The 12,337-nt window shown below is 44.8% G+C and overlaps 26 non-coding genes and 8 pseudogenes across 26 annotated transcripts; all 34 read left to right on the forward strand.

Annotated features, from left to right (window-relative positions):
* Positions 1–515: 515 nt before the first annotated feature.
* On the forward strand, positions 516–623 carry LOC145080483 (5S ribosomal RNA; annotated as a pseudogene).
* A 239-nt stretch (positions 624–862) lies between these two features.
* LOC145077157 (5S ribosomal RNA) lies at positions 863–981 on the forward strand. The gene has a single exon (XR_013692987.1). It is a non-coding gene; the product is annotated as a 5S ribosomal RNA (ribosomal RNA).
* A 233-nt stretch (positions 982–1,214) lies between these two features.
* Positions 1,215–1,333, forward strand: LOC145074774 (5S ribosomal RNA). Its single transcript, XR_013692109.1, has one exon. It is a non-coding gene; the product is annotated as a 5S ribosomal RNA (ribosomal RNA).
* Positions 1,334–1,566: 233 nt separating this feature from the next.
* LOC145074180 (5S ribosomal RNA) lies at positions 1,567–1,685 on the forward strand. The gene has a single exon (XR_013691734.1). It is a non-coding gene; the product is annotated as a 5S ribosomal RNA (ribosomal RNA).
* A 233-nt stretch (positions 1,686–1,918) lies between these two features.
* On the forward strand, positions 1,919–2,037 carry LOC145085262 (5S ribosomal RNA). Its single transcript, XR_013699671.1, has one exon. It is a non-coding gene; the product is annotated as a 5S ribosomal RNA (ribosomal RNA).
* A 231-nt stretch (positions 2,038–2,268) lies between these two features.
* On the forward strand, positions 2,269–2,387 carry LOC145079568 (5S ribosomal RNA; annotated as a pseudogene).
* A 232-nt stretch (positions 2,388–2,619) lies between these two features.
* Positions 2,620–2,738, forward strand: LOC145077039 (5S ribosomal RNA). The gene has a single exon (XR_013692918.1). It is a non-coding gene; the product is annotated as a 5S ribosomal RNA (ribosomal RNA).
* A 231-nt stretch (positions 2,739–2,969) lies between these two features.
* LOC145084894 (5S ribosomal RNA) lies at positions 2,970–3,088 on the forward strand. The gene has a single exon (XR_013699318.1). It is a non-coding gene; the product is annotated as a 5S ribosomal RNA (ribosomal RNA).
* Positions 3,089–3,323: 235 nt separating this feature from the next.
* Positions 3,324–3,441, forward strand: LOC145079451 (5S ribosomal RNA). Its single transcript, XR_013694966.1, has one exon. It is a non-coding gene; the product is annotated as a 5S ribosomal RNA (ribosomal RNA).
* Positions 3,442–3,675: 234 nt separating this feature from the next.
* On the forward strand, positions 3,676–3,794 carry LOC145078483 (5S ribosomal RNA). The gene has a single exon (XR_013694044.1). It is a non-coding gene; the product is annotated as a 5S ribosomal RNA (ribosomal RNA).
* Positions 3,795–4,028: 234 nt separating this feature from the next.
* LOC145077046 (5S ribosomal RNA) lies at positions 4,029–4,147 on the forward strand. The gene has a single exon (XR_013692921.1). It is a non-coding gene; the product is annotated as a 5S ribosomal RNA (ribosomal RNA).
* Positions 4,148–4,378: 231 nt separating this feature from the next.
* LOC145085025 (5S ribosomal RNA) lies at positions 4,379–4,497 on the forward strand. The gene has a single exon (XR_013699441.1). It is a non-coding gene; the product is annotated as a 5S ribosomal RNA (ribosomal RNA).
* A 233-nt stretch (positions 4,498–4,730) lies between these two features.
* LOC145079068 (5S ribosomal RNA) lies at positions 4,731–4,849 on the forward strand. The gene has a single exon (XR_013694593.1). It is a non-coding gene; the product is annotated as a 5S ribosomal RNA (ribosomal RNA).
* Positions 4,850–5,081: 232 nt separating this feature from the next.
* On the forward strand, positions 5,082–5,200 carry LOC145079621 (5S ribosomal RNA; annotated as a pseudogene).
* A 232-nt stretch (positions 5,201–5,432) lies between these two features.
* On the forward strand, positions 5,433–5,551 carry LOC145077052 (5S ribosomal RNA). The gene has a single exon (XR_013692926.1). It is a non-coding gene; the product is annotated as a 5S ribosomal RNA (ribosomal RNA).
* Positions 5,552–5,784: 233 nt separating this feature from the next.
* Positions 5,785–5,903, forward strand: LOC145084896 (5S ribosomal RNA). Its single transcript, XR_013699321.1, has one exon. It is a non-coding gene; the product is annotated as a 5S ribosomal RNA (ribosomal RNA).
* A 234-nt stretch (positions 5,904–6,137) lies between these two features.
* On the forward strand, positions 6,138–6,256 carry LOC145079942 (5S ribosomal RNA; annotated as a pseudogene).
* A 233-nt stretch (positions 6,257–6,489) lies between these two features.
* LOC145077913 (5S ribosomal RNA) lies at positions 6,490–6,608 on the forward strand. The gene has a single exon (XR_013693521.1). It is a non-coding gene; the product is annotated as a 5S ribosomal RNA (ribosomal RNA).
* A 233-nt stretch (positions 6,609–6,841) lies between these two features.
* On the forward strand, positions 6,842–6,960 carry LOC145079574 (5S ribosomal RNA; annotated as a pseudogene).
* A 233-nt stretch (positions 6,961–7,193) lies between these two features.
* Positions 7,194–7,312, forward strand: LOC145085435 (5S ribosomal RNA). Its single transcript, XR_013699833.1, has one exon. It is a non-coding gene; the product is annotated as a 5S ribosomal RNA (ribosomal RNA).
* Positions 7,313–7,545: 233 nt separating this feature from the next.
* LOC145085502 (5S ribosomal RNA) lies at positions 7,546–7,663 on the forward strand. The gene has a single exon (XR_013699900.1). It is a non-coding gene; the product is annotated as a 5S ribosomal RNA (ribosomal RNA).
* Positions 7,664–7,896: 233 nt separating this feature from the next.
* Positions 7,897–8,015, forward strand: LOC145084872 (5S ribosomal RNA). Its single transcript, XR_013699298.1, has one exon. It is a non-coding gene; the product is annotated as a 5S ribosomal RNA (ribosomal RNA).
* Positions 8,016–8,248: 233 nt separating this feature from the next.
* LOC145075356 (5S ribosomal RNA) lies at positions 8,249–8,367 on the forward strand. The gene has a single exon (XR_013692416.1). It is a non-coding gene; the product is annotated as a 5S ribosomal RNA (ribosomal RNA).
* A 231-nt stretch (positions 8,368–8,598) lies between these two features.
* Positions 8,599–8,717, forward strand: LOC145080317 (5S ribosomal RNA; annotated as a pseudogene).
* A 231-nt stretch (positions 8,718–8,948) lies between these two features.
* LOC145080155 (5S ribosomal RNA) lies at positions 8,949–9,064 on the forward strand (annotated as a pseudogene).
* A 233-nt stretch (positions 9,065–9,297) lies between these two features.
* LOC145077770 (5S ribosomal RNA) lies at positions 9,298–9,416 on the forward strand. Its single transcript, XR_013693392.1, has one exon. It is a non-coding gene; the product is annotated as a 5S ribosomal RNA (ribosomal RNA).
* Positions 9,417–9,648: 232 nt separating this feature from the next.
* On the forward strand, positions 9,649–9,766 carry LOC145074282 (5S ribosomal RNA). The gene has a single exon (XR_013691781.1). It is a non-coding gene; the product is annotated as a 5S ribosomal RNA (ribosomal RNA).
* Positions 9,767–9,997: 231 nt separating this feature from the next.
* On the forward strand, positions 9,998–10,116 carry LOC145078877 (5S ribosomal RNA). The gene has a single exon (XR_013694406.1). It is a non-coding gene; the product is annotated as a 5S ribosomal RNA (ribosomal RNA).
* Positions 10,117–10,351: 235 nt separating this feature from the next.
* On the forward strand, positions 10,352–10,470 carry LOC145075321 (5S ribosomal RNA). The gene has a single exon (XR_013692410.1). It is a non-coding gene; the product is annotated as a 5S ribosomal RNA (ribosomal RNA).
* Positions 10,471–10,703: 233 nt separating this feature from the next.
* Positions 10,704–10,822, forward strand: LOC145079492 (5S ribosomal RNA). Its single transcript, XR_013695003.1, has one exon. It is a non-coding gene; the product is annotated as a 5S ribosomal RNA (ribosomal RNA).
* A 231-nt stretch (positions 10,823–11,053) lies between these two features.
* LOC145084587 (5S ribosomal RNA) lies at positions 11,054–11,172 on the forward strand. Its single transcript, XR_013699027.1, has one exon. It is a non-coding gene; the product is annotated as a 5S ribosomal RNA (ribosomal RNA).
* Positions 11,173–11,406: 234 nt separating this feature from the next.
* LOC145085503 (5S ribosomal RNA) lies at positions 11,407–11,524 on the forward strand. The gene has a single exon (XR_013699901.1). It is a non-coding gene; the product is annotated as a 5S ribosomal RNA (ribosomal RNA).
* Positions 11,525–11,757: 233 nt separating this feature from the next.
* Positions 11,758–11,875, forward strand: LOC145085505 (5S ribosomal RNA). Its single transcript, XR_013699903.1, has one exon. It is a non-coding gene; the product is annotated as a 5S ribosomal RNA (ribosomal RNA).
* Positions 11,876–12,108: 233 nt separating this feature from the next.
* On the forward strand, positions 12,109–12,226 carry LOC145080422 (5S ribosomal RNA; annotated as a pseudogene).
* The last annotated feature ends 111 nt before the right edge of the window (positions 12,227–12,337 follow it).

A 12,337-nucleotide genomic window follows, 5' to 3' on the forward strand; every position in this document is an offset into this window, starting at 1 on the left:
ATAAGGTAAGGATTATCTTATAAGTATGGTGGACGAATTTAAGGTTGGAAAGCCTTAGAATTCGAGTATGATAAGGATTCAAGGATTATCTTATCGGTTGATTAATGGATAATCAACTAGATAAGGATAATGACTGAAACCCTATCTCTACACCTATATAAACAACCCCAAGGTCATGAATTCGTGTATCCCTTCCCAAGAAGTCCTAGATACGAAGTCTAACCTCCCTCCTCTCTCTTTATACATTCTCCACTTGCTTATGGTGTTTGTAAGCCATTAGAGGAGTGACACTTGTGACTCTCTACTTTCCAAGGTCAATTCAAGGAGGAATTGGATTGTTATTGCTATATAACAATCAAGGTATGTTCTTAAGCCTATTTACATGTGAATTCTGATTTCCATATGCTAGTATTAGGGTTCAAAGTCTTGGATTCAAAGTATGTACAATAGAGAAACCTAGATCCAAGCTTTAGGGTTTGTATGAGCACATAGGATGTCTTATACCCAAAACCCATCAATCATACCATCACTAATGCACCGAATCCCATCAGAACTTCGCAGTTAAGCATGGTTGGGTGAGAGTAATACAAGGATGGGTGACCCCCTGGGAAGTGCTCGTGTTGCACCCTCTTTTTCGTTGTCCGTTTGCATTTTTTTTTAACATTTTACGTGCGGTTTTTTGGTTTTTTTTCCTTTCTTTCTGGCTATTTCTATGCTCGGGTGCCTTCCGGTTTATGGTTGATGGTTTTCGTATTTTTGGAACGGAGCCGATCGGTCACGTGGATCCCACGCCCCACGTACAAAAACAAAGGAGATTATGCGTCTTGTAACACATAAAAGCAATAAACATGGATATTATTTTGGGTGTGATCATAACAGCACTAATGCACCGGATCCCATCAGAACTCCGCAGTTAAGCGTGCTTGGGCGAGAGTAGTACTTCGATTGGTGACCCCCTGGGAAGTCTTCGTGTTGCACCCTCTTTTTCGTTGTCCGTTTGCATTTTTTTTTTTACATTTTACATGTTGTTTTTTGGTTTTTTTCCTTTCTTTCTGGCTATTTCTATGCTCGTGTGCCTTCCGGTTTATGGTTGATGGTTTTCGTATTTTTGGAACGGAGTCGATCGGTCACGTAGGTCCCACGCCCCGCGTACCAAAACAAAGGAGGTTCTGCGTCTGGTAACACATAAAAGCAATAAACATGGATAGTATTTCGGGTGCGATCATACCAGCACTAATGCACTGGATCCCATCAGAACTCCGCAGTTAAGCGTGCTTGGGCGAGAGTAGTACTAGGATTGGTGTCCCCCTGGGAGGTCCTCGTGTTACACCCCCTTTTTTGTTTGTCCGTTTGCGTTTTTTTTTTACATTTTACGTGCGGTTTTTTGGTTTTTTTCCTTTCTTTCTTGCTATTTCTATGCTCGGGTGCCCTCCGGTTCATGGTTCATGGTTTTCGTATTTTTGGAACGGAGCCGATCGGTCACATGGGTCCCACGCCCCGTGTACCAAAAGAAAGAAGGTTCTGCGTCTTGTAACACATAAAAGCAATAAACATGGATAGTATTTTGTGTGCGATCATACCAGCACTAATGCACCGAATCCCATCAGAACTTCGCAGTTAAGCGTTCTTGGGCGAGAGTAGTACAAGGATGGGTGACCCCCTGGGAAGTGCTCGTGTTGCACCCTCTTTTTCGTTGTCCGTTTGCATTTTTTTTAACATTTTACGTGCGGTTTTTTGGTTTTTTTTTCCTTTCTTTCTGGCTATTTCTATGCTCGGGTGCCTTCCGGTTTATGGTTGATGGTTTTCGTATTTTTGGAACGGAGCCGATCGGTCACGTGGATCCCACGCCCCTCGTACCAAAACAAAGGAGGTTCTGCGTCTGGTAACATATAAAAGCAATAAACATGGATAGTATTTCGGGTGTGATCATACCAGCACTAATGCACTGGATCCCATCAGAACTCTGCAGTTAAGCGTGCTTGGGCGAGAGTAGTACTAGGATGGGTAACCCCCTGGGAAGTCCTCGTGTTGCACCCCCTTTTTCGTTGTCCGTTTGCGTTTTTTTTCCATTTTACGTGCGGTTTTTATGTTTTTTTTCCTTTCTTTCTTGCTATTTCTATGCTCGGGTCCCCTTCGGTTCATGGTTCATGGTTTTCGTATTTATGGAACGGAGCCGATCGGTCACTTTGGTCCCACGCCCCGCGTACCAAAACAAAGTAGGCTCTGCGTCTTGTAACACATAAAAGCAATAAACATGGATAGTATTTCGTGTGCTATCATACCATCACTAATGCACCGAATCCCATCAGAACTTCGCAGTTAAGCGTGCTTGCGCGAAAGTAGTACAAGGATGGGTGACCCTCTGTGAAGTGCTCGTGTTGCACCCTCTTTTTCGTTGTCCGTTTGCCTTTTTTTTAACATTTTACGTGCGTTTTTTTGGTTTTTTTTCCTTTCTTTCTGGCTATTTCTATGCTCGGGTGCCTTCCGGTTTATGGTTGATGGTTTTCGTATTTTTGGAACGGAGCCGATCGGTCACGTGGATCCCACGCCCCGCGTACAAAAACAAAGGAGATTATGCGTCTTGTAACACATAAAAGCAATAAACATGGATATTATTTTGGGTGTGATCATAACAGCACTAATGCACCGGATCCCACCAGAACTCCGCAGTTAAGCGTGCTTGGGCGAGAGTAGTACTTGGATTGGTGACCCCCTGGGAAGTCCTCGTGTTGCACCCTCTTTTTCGTTGTCCGTTTGCATTTTTTTTTACATTTTACATGTTGTTTTTTGGTTTTTTTCCTTTCTTTCTGGCTATTTCTATGCTCGTGTGCCTTCCGGTTTATGGTTGATGGTTTTCGTATTTTTGGAACGGAGCCGATCGGTCACGTGGATCCCACGCCCCGCGTACCAAAACAAAGGAGGTTCTGCGTCTGGTAACACATAAAAGCAATAAACATGGATTGTATTTCGGGTGCGATCATACCAGCACTAATGCACCGGATCCCATCAGAACTCCGCAGTTAAGCGTGCTTGGGCGAGAGTAGTACTAGGATTGGTGACCCCCTGGGAAGTCCTCGTGTTGCACCCCCTTTTTAGTTTGTCCGTTTGCGTTTTTTTTTTTACATTTTACGTGCGGTTTTTTGGTTTTTTTTCCTTTCTTTCTTGCTATTTCTATGCTCGGGTGCCCTCCGGTTCATGGTTCATGGTTTTCGTATTTTTGGAACGGAGCCGATCGGTCACATGGGTCCCACGCCCCGCGTAACAAACCAAAGAAGGTTCTGCGTCTTGTAACACATAAAAGCAATAAACATGGATAGTATTTCGTGTGCTATCATACCATCACTAATGCACCGAATCCCATCAGAACTTCGCAGTGAAGCGTGCTTGGACGAGAGTAGTACAAGGATGGGTGACCCCTGGGAAGTCCTCGTGTTGCACCCTCTTTTTTGTTGTCCGTTTGCATTTTTTTTTAACATTTTACGTGCGGTTTTTTGGTTTTTTTTTCCTTTCTTTTTGGCTATTTCTATGCTCGGGTGCCTTCCGGTTTATGGTTGATGGTTTTCGTATTTTTGGAACGGAGCCGATCGGTCACTTGGGTCCCACGCCCCGCGTACCAAAACAAAGTAGGTTCTGCGTCTTGTACCACATAAAAGCAACAAACATGGAGAGTATTTCGTGTGCTATCATACCAGCACTAATGCACCGAATCCCATCAGAACTTCGCAGTTAAGCGTGCTTGGGCGAAAGTAGTAGAAGGATGGGTGACCCTCTGTGAAGTGCTCGTGTTGCACCCTCTTTTTCGTTGTCCGTTTGCATTTTTTTTTAGCATTTTACGTGCGTTTTTTTGGTTTTTTTTTCCTTTCTTTCTGGCTATTTCTATGCTCGGGTGCCTTCCGGTTTATGGTTGATGGTTTTCGTATTTTTGGAACGGAGCCGATCGGTCACGTGGATCCCACACCCCGCGTACAAAAACAAAGGAGATTATGCGTCTTGTAACACATAAAAGCAATAAACATGGATATTATTTTGGGTGTGATCATAACAGCACTAATGCACCGGATCCCACCAGAACTCCGCAGTTAAGCGTGCTTGGGCGAGAGTAGTACTTGGATTGGTGACCCCCTGGGAAGTCCTCGTGTTGCACCCTCTTTTTCGTTGTCCGTTTGCATTTTTTTTTACATTTTACATGTTGTTTTTTGGTTTTTTTCCTTTCTTTCTGGCTATTTCTATGCTCGTGTGCCTTCCGGTTTATGGTTGATGGTTTTCGTATTTTTGGAACGGAGCCGATCGGTCACGTGGATCCCACGCCCCGCGTACCAAAACAAAGGAGGTTCTGCGTCTGGTAACACATAAAAGCAATAAACATGGATTGTATTTCGGGTGCGATCATACCAGCACTAATGCACCGGATCCCATCAGAACTCCGCAGTTAAGCGTGCTTGGGCGAGAGTAGTACTAGGATTGGTGACCCCCTGGGAAGTCCTCGTGTTGCACTCCCTTTTTAGTTTGTCAATTTGCGTTTTTTTTTACATTTTACGTGCGATTTTTTGGTTTTTTTTCCTTTCTTTCTTGCTATTTCTATGCTCGGGTGCCCTCCGGTTCATGGTTCATGGTTTTCGTATTTTTGGAACGGAGCCGATCGGTCACATGGGTCCCACGCCCCGCGTAACAAACCAAAGAAGGTTCTGCGTCTTGTAACACATAAAAGCAATAAACATGGATAGTATTTCGTGTGCTATCATACCATCACTAATGCACCGAATCCCATCAGAACTTCGCAGTGAAGCGTGCTTGGACGAGAGTAGTACAAGGATGGGTGACCCCCTGGGAAGTCCTTGTGTTGCACCCTCTTTTTTGTTGTCCGTTTGCATTTTTTTTAACATTTTACGTGCGGTTTTTTGGTTTTTTTTCCTTTCTTTTTGGCTATTTCTATGCTCGGGTGCCTTCCGGTTTATGGTTGATGGTTTTCGTATTTTTGGAACGGAGCCGATCGGTCACTTGGGTCCCACGCCCCGCGTACCAAAACAAAGTAGGTTCTGCGTCTTGTACCACATAAAAGCAATAAACATGGAGAGTATTTCGTGTGCTATCATACCAACAATAATGCACCGAATCCCATCAGAACTTCGCAGTTAAGCGTGCTTGGGCGAAAGTAGTAGAAGGATGGGTGACCCTCTGTGAAGTGCTCGTGTTGCACCCTCTTTTTCGTTGTCCGTTTGCATTTGTTTTAGCATTTTACGTGCGTTTTTTTGGTTTTTTTTCCTTTCTTTCTGGCTATTTCTATGCTCGGGTGTCTTCCGGTTTATGGTTGATGGTTTTCGTATTTTTGGAACGGAGCCGATCGGTCACGTGGATCCCACACCCCGCGTACAAAAACAAAGGAGATTATGCGTCTTGTAACACATAAAAGCAATAAACATGGATATTATTTTGGGTGTGATCATAACAGCACTAATGCACCGGATCCCACCAGAACTCCGCAGTTAAGCGTGCTTGGGCGAGAGTAGTACTTGGATTGGTGACCCCCTGGGAAGTCCTCGTGTTGCACCCTCTTTTTCGTTGTCCGTTTGCATTTTTTTTTTTACATTTTACATGTTGTTTTTTGGTTTTTTTCCTTTCTTTCTGGCTATTTCTATGCTCGTGTGCCTTCCGGTTTATGGTTGATGGTTTTCGTATTTTTGGAACGGAGCCGATCGGTCACGTGGATCCCACGCCCCGCGTACCAAAATAAAGGAGGTTCTGCGTCTGGTAACACATAAAAGCAATAAACATGGATTGTATTTCGGGTGCGATCATACCAGCACTAATGCACCGGATCCCATCAGAACTCCGCAGTTAAGCGTGCTTGGGCGAGAGTAGTACTAGGATTGGTGACCCCCTGGGAAGTCCTCGTGTTGCACCCCCTTTTTAGTTTGTCCGTTTGCGTTTTTTTTTTTACATTTTACGTGCGGTTTTTTGGTTTTTTTCCTTTCTTTCTTGCTATTTCTATGCTCGGGTGCCCTCCGGTTCATGGTTCAAGGTTTTCGTATTTTTGGAACGGAGCCGATCGGTCACATGGGTCCCACGCCCCGCGTACCAAACCAAAGAAGGTTTTGCGTCTTGTAACACATAAAAGCAATAAACATGGATAGTATTTCGTGTGCTATCATACCATCACTAATGCACCGAATCCCATCAGAACTTCGCAGTGAAGCGTGCTTAGACGAGAGTAGTACAAGGATGGGTGACCCCCTGGGAAGTCCTCGTGTTGCCCCCTCTTTTTCGTTGTCCGTTTGCATTTTTTTTTTTAACATTTTACGTGCGGTTTTTTGGTTTTTTTCCTTTCTTTCTGGCTATTTCTATGCTCGGGTGCCTTCCGGTTTATGGTTGATGGTTTCGTATTTTTGGAACGGAGCCGATCGGTCACGTGGATCCCACGCCCCGCGTACAAAAACAAAGGAGATTATGCGTCTTGTAACACATAAAAGCAATAAACATGGATATTATATTGGGTGTGATCATAACAGCACTAATGCACCGGATCCCATCAGAACTCCGCAGTTAAGCGTGCTTGGGCGAGAGTAGTACTTGGATTGGTGACCCCCTGGGAAGTGCTCGTGCTGCACCCTCTTTTTCGTTGTCCGTTTGCATTTTTTTTTAACATTTTACGTGCGGTTTTTTGGTTTTTTTTCCTTTCTTTCTGGCTATTTCTATGCTCGGGTGCCTTCCGGTTTATGGTTGATGGTTTTCGTATTTTTGGAACGGAACCGATCGGTCACGTGGATCCCACGCCCCGCGTACAAAAACAAAGGAGATTATGCGTCTTGTAACACATAAAAGCAATAAACATGGATATTATTTTGGGTGTGATCATAACAACACTAATGCACCGGATCCTATCAGAACTCCGCAGTTAAGCGTTCTTGGGCGAGAGTAGTACTTGGATTGGTGACCCCATGGGAAGTCCTCGTGTTGCACCCTCCTTTTTCGTTGTCCGTTTGCGTTTTTTTTTTACATTTTACGTGCGGTTTTTTGGTTTTTTTCCATTCTTTCTTGCTATTTCTATGCTCGGGTGCCCTCCGGTTCATGGTTGATGGTTTTCGTATTTTTGGAACGGAGCCGATCAGTCACGTAGGTCCCACGCCCCGCGTACCAAAACAAAGGAGGTTTTGCGTCTTGTAACACATAAAAGCAATAAACATGGATAGTATTTCGGGTGCGATCATACCAGCACTAATGCACCGGATCCCATCAGAACTCAGAAGTTAAGCGTGCTTGGGCGAGAGTAGTACTAAGATTGGTGACCCCCTGGGAAGTCCTCGTGTTGCACCCCCTTTTTAGTTTGTCCGTTTGCGTTTTTTATTACATTTTACGTGCGGTTTTTTGGTTTTTTTTCCTTTCTTTCTTGCTATTTCTATCCTCGGGTGCCCTCCGTTTCATGTTTGATGGTTTTCGTATTTTTGGAACGGAGCCGATCGGTCACGTAGGTCCCACGCCCCGCGTACCAAAACAAAGGAGGTTCTGCGTCTGGTAACACATAAAAGCAATAAACATGGATAGTATTTCGGGTGCGATCATACCAGCACTAATGCACCGGATCCCATCAGAACTCCGCAGTTAAGCGTGCTTGGGCGAGAGTAGTACTAGGATTGGTGACCCCCGGGAAGTCCTCGTGTTGCACCCCCTTTTTAGTTTGTCCGTTTGCGTTTTTTTTAAATTTTACGTGCGGTTTTTTGGTTTTTTTTTCCTTTCTTTCTTGCTATTTCTATGCTCGGGTGCCCTCCGGTTCATGGTTCATGGTTTTCGTATTTTTGGAACGGGGCCGATCGGTCACATGGGTCCCACGCCCCGCGTACCAAAACAAAGGAGGTTCTGCGTCTGGTAACACATAAAAGCAATAAACATGGATAGTATTTCGGGTGCGATCATACCAGCACTAATGCACCGGATCCCATCAGAACTCCGCAGTTAAGCGTGCTTGGGCGAGAGTAGTACTAGGATTGGTGACCCCCTGGGAAGTCCTCGTATTGCACCCCCTTTTTAGTTTGTCCGTTTGCGTTTTTTTTTCCATTTTACTTGCAGTTTTTTGGTTTTTTTTCCTTTCTTTCTTGCTATTTCTATGCTCGGGTGCCCTCTGGTTCATGTTTGATGGTTTTCGTATTTTTGGAACGGAGCCGATCGGTCACGTAGGTCCCACGCCCCGCGTACCAAAACAAAGAAGGTTCTGCGTCTTGTAACACATAAAAGCAATAAACATGGATAGTATTTCGTGTGCGATCATACCAGCACTAATGCACCGAATCCCATCAGAACTTCGCAGTTAAGCGTGCTTGGGTGAAAGTAGTACAAGGATGGGTGACCCTCTGTGAAGTGCTCGTGTTGCACCCTCTTTTTCGTTGTCCATTTGCATTTTTTTTAACATTTTACGTGCGTTTTTTTGGTTTTTTTCCTTTCTTTCTGGCTATTTCTATGCTCGGGTGCCTTCCGGTTTATGGTTGATGGTTTTCGTATTTTTGGAACAGAGCCGATCGGTCACGTCGATCCCACGCCCCGCGTACAAAAACAAAGGAGATTATGCGTCTTGTAACACATAAAACCAATAAACATGGATATTATTTTGGGTGTGATCATAACAGCACTAATGCAGCGGATCCCACCAGAACTCCGCAGTTAAGCATGTTTGGACGAGAGTAGTACTTAGATTGGTGACCCCCTGGGAAGTCCTCGAGTTGCACCCTCTTTTTCGTTGTCCGTTTGCATTTTTTTTTTACATTTTACATGTTGTTTTTTGGTTTTTTTCCTTTCTTTCTGGCTATTTCTATGCTCGTGTGCCTTCCGGTTTATGGTTGATGGTTTTCGTATTTTTGGAACGGAGCCGATCAGTCATGTGGATCCCACGCCCCGCGTACAAAAACAAAGGAGATTTCGCATCTTGTAACACATAAAAGCAATAAACATGGATTTATTTTGGGTGTGATCATAACAGCACTAATGCACCGTATCCCATCACTCCGCAGTTAAGCGTGCTTGGGCGAGAGTAGTACTAAGATGGGTGACCCCCTGGGAAGTCCTCGTGTTGCACCCCCTTTTTCGTTGTCCGTTTGCGTTTTCTTTTTCCATTTTACGTGCGGTTTTTAGGTTTTTTTTCCTTTCTTTCTTGCTATTTCTATGCTCGAGTTCCCTCTAGTTCATGGTTCATGGTTTTCGTATTTTTGGAACGGAGCCGATCGGTCACTTGGGTCCCACGCCCCGCGTACCAAAACAAAGTAGGCTCTGCGTCTTGTACCACATAAAAGCAATAAACATGGAGAGTATTTCGTGTGCTATCATACCAGCACTAATGCACCGAATCCCATCAGAACTTCGCAGTTAAGCGTGCTTGGGCGAAAGTAGTACAAGGATGGGTGACCCTCTGCGAAGTGCTCGTGTTGCACCCTCTTTTTCGTTGTCCGTTTGCATTTTTTTTTAACATTTTACGTGCGTTTTTTTGGTTTTTTTCCTTTCTTTCTGGCTATTTCTATGCTCGGGTGCCTTCCGGTTTATGGTTGATGGTTTTCGTATTTTTGGAACGGAGCCGATCGGTCACGTGGATCCCACGCCCCGCGTACAAAAACAAAGGAGGTTCTGTGTCTCGTAACACATAAAAGCAATAAACATGGATTGTATTTCGGGTGTGATCATACCAGCACTAATGCACGGATCCCATCAGAACTCCGCAGTTAAGCGTGCTTGGGCGAGAGTAGTACTAGGATTGGTGACCCCCTGGGAAGTCCTCGTGTTGCACCCCCTTTTTAGTTTGTCCGTTTGCGTTTTTTTTACATTTTACGTGCGGTTTTTTGGTTTTTTTCCTTTCTTTCTTGCTATTTCTATGCTCGGGTGCCCTCCGGTTCATGGTTCATGGTTTTCGTATTTTTGGAACGGAGCCGATCGGTCACATGGGTCCCACGCCCCGCGTACCAAACCAAAGAAGGTTCTGCGTCTTGTAACACATAAAAGCAATAAACATGGATAGTATTTCGTGTGCTATCATACCATCACTAATGCACCGAATCCCATCAGAACTTCGCAGTGAAGCGTGCTTGGACGAGAGTAGTACAAGGATGGGTGACCCCCTGGGAAGTCCTCGTGTTGCACCCTCTTTTTCGTTGTCCGTTTGCATTTTTTTTTTTAACATTTTACGTGTGGTTTTTTGGTTTTTTTTCCTTTCTTTCTGGCTATTTCTATGCTCGGGTGCCTTCCGGTTTATGGTTGATGGTTTTCGTATTTTTGGAACGGAGCCGATCGGTCACGTGGATCCCACGCCCCGCGTACAAAAACAAAGGAGATTATGCGTCTTGTAACACATAAAAGCAATAAACATGGATATTATATTGGGTGTGATCATAACAGCACTAATGCACCGGATCCCATCAGAACTCCGCAGTTAAGCGTGCTTGGGCGAGAGTAGTACTTGGATTGGTGACCCCCTGGGAAGTGCTCGTGTTGCACCCTCTTTTTCGTTGTCCGTTTGCATTTTTTTTTAACATTTTACGTGCGGTTTTTTGGTTTTTTTTCCTTTCTTTCTGGCTATTTCTATGCTCGGGTGCCTTCCGGTTTATGGTTGATGGTTTTCGTATTTTTGGAACGGAACCGATCGGTCACGTGGATCCCACGCCCCGCGTACAAAAACAAAGGAGATTATGCGTCTTGTAACACATAAAAGCAATAAACATGGATATTATTTTGGGTGTGATCATAACAGCACTAATGCACCGGATCCTATCAGAACTCCGCAGTTAATCGTTCTTGGGCGAGAGTAGTACTTTGATTGGTGACCCCATGGGAAGTCCTCGTGTTGCACCCTCCTTTTTCGTTGTCCGTTTGCGTTTTTTTTACATTTTACGTGCGGTTTTTTGGTTTTTTTCCATTCTTTCTTGCTATTTCTATGCTCGGGTGCCCTCCGGTTCATGGTTGATGGTTTTCGTATTTTTGGAACGGAGCCGATCAGTCACGTAGGTCCCACGCCCCGCGTACCAAAACAAAGGAGGTTTTGCGTCTGGTAACACATAAAAGCAATAAACATGGATAGTATTTCGGGTGCGATCATACCAGCACTAATGCACCGGATCCCATCAGAACTCCGAAGTTAAGCGTGCTTGGGCGAGAGTAGTACTAGGATTGGTGACCCCCTGGGAAGTCCTCGTGTTGCACCCCCTTTTTAGTTTGTCCGTTTGCGTTTTTTTTTTACATTTTACGTGCGGTTTTTTGGTTTTTTTTCCTTTCTTTCTTGCTATTTCTATGCTCGGGTGCCCTCCGGTTCATGTTTGATGGTTTTCGTATTTTTGGAACGGAGCCGATCGGTCACGTAGGTCCCACGCCCCGCGTACCAAAACAAAGGAGGTTCTGCGTCTGGTAACACATAAAAGCAATAAACATGGATAGTATTTCGGGTGCGATCATACCAGCACTAATGCACCGGATCCCATCAGAACTCCGCAGTTAAGCGTGCTTGGGCGAGAGTAGTACTAGGATTGGTGACCCCCGGGAAGTCCTCGTGTTGCACCCCCTTTTTAGTTTGTCCGTTTGCGTTTTTTTTTACATTTTACGTGCGGTTTTTTGGTTTTTTTTCCTTTCTTTCTTGCTATTTCTATGCTCGGGTGCCCTCCGGTTCATGGTTCATGGTTTTCGTATTTTTGGAACGGGGCCGATCAGTCACACGGGTACCACGCCCCGCGTACCAAAACAAAGGAGGTTCTGCGTTTGGTAACACATAAAAGCAATAAACATGGATAGTATTTCGGGTGCGATCATACCAGCACTAATGCACCGGATCCCATCAGAACTCCGCAGTTAAGCGTGCTTGGGCGAGAGTAGTACTAGGATTGGTGACCCCCGGGAAGTCCTCGTGTTGCACCCCCTTTTTAGTTTGTCCGTTTGCGTTTTTTTTTACATTTTACGTGCGGTTTTTTGGTTTTTTTTCCTTTCTTTCTTGCTATTTCTATGCTCGGGTGCCCTCCGGTTCATGGTTCATGGTTTTTGTATTTTTCGAACGGAGCCGATCGGTCACATGGGTCCCACGCCCCGCGTACCAAAACAAAGAAGGTTCTGCGTCTTGTAACACATAAAAGCAATAAACATGGATAGTATTTCGTGTGCGATCTACCAGCACTAATGCACCGAATCCCATCAGAACTGCGCAGTTAAGCGTGCTTGGGCAAGAGTAGTACAAGGATGGATGACACCCTGGGAAGTGCTCGTGTTGCACCCTCTTTTTCGTTGTGCGTTTGCATTTTTTTTTTACATTTTACGTGCTGTTTTTTTGTTTTTTTCCTTTCTTTCTGGCTATTTCTATGCTCGGGTGTCTTCCGGTTTACGGTTG

This window comes from Lactuca serriola, chromosome 1, assembly GCF_051521515.1.
Source record: "Lactuca serriola cultivar US96UC23 chromosome 1, Lser_US96UC23_V15, whole genome shotgun sequence".
NCBI classification, from domain to species: Eukaryota; Viridiplantae; Streptophyta; class Magnoliopsida; order Asterales; family Asteraceae; genus Lactuca; species Lactuca serriola.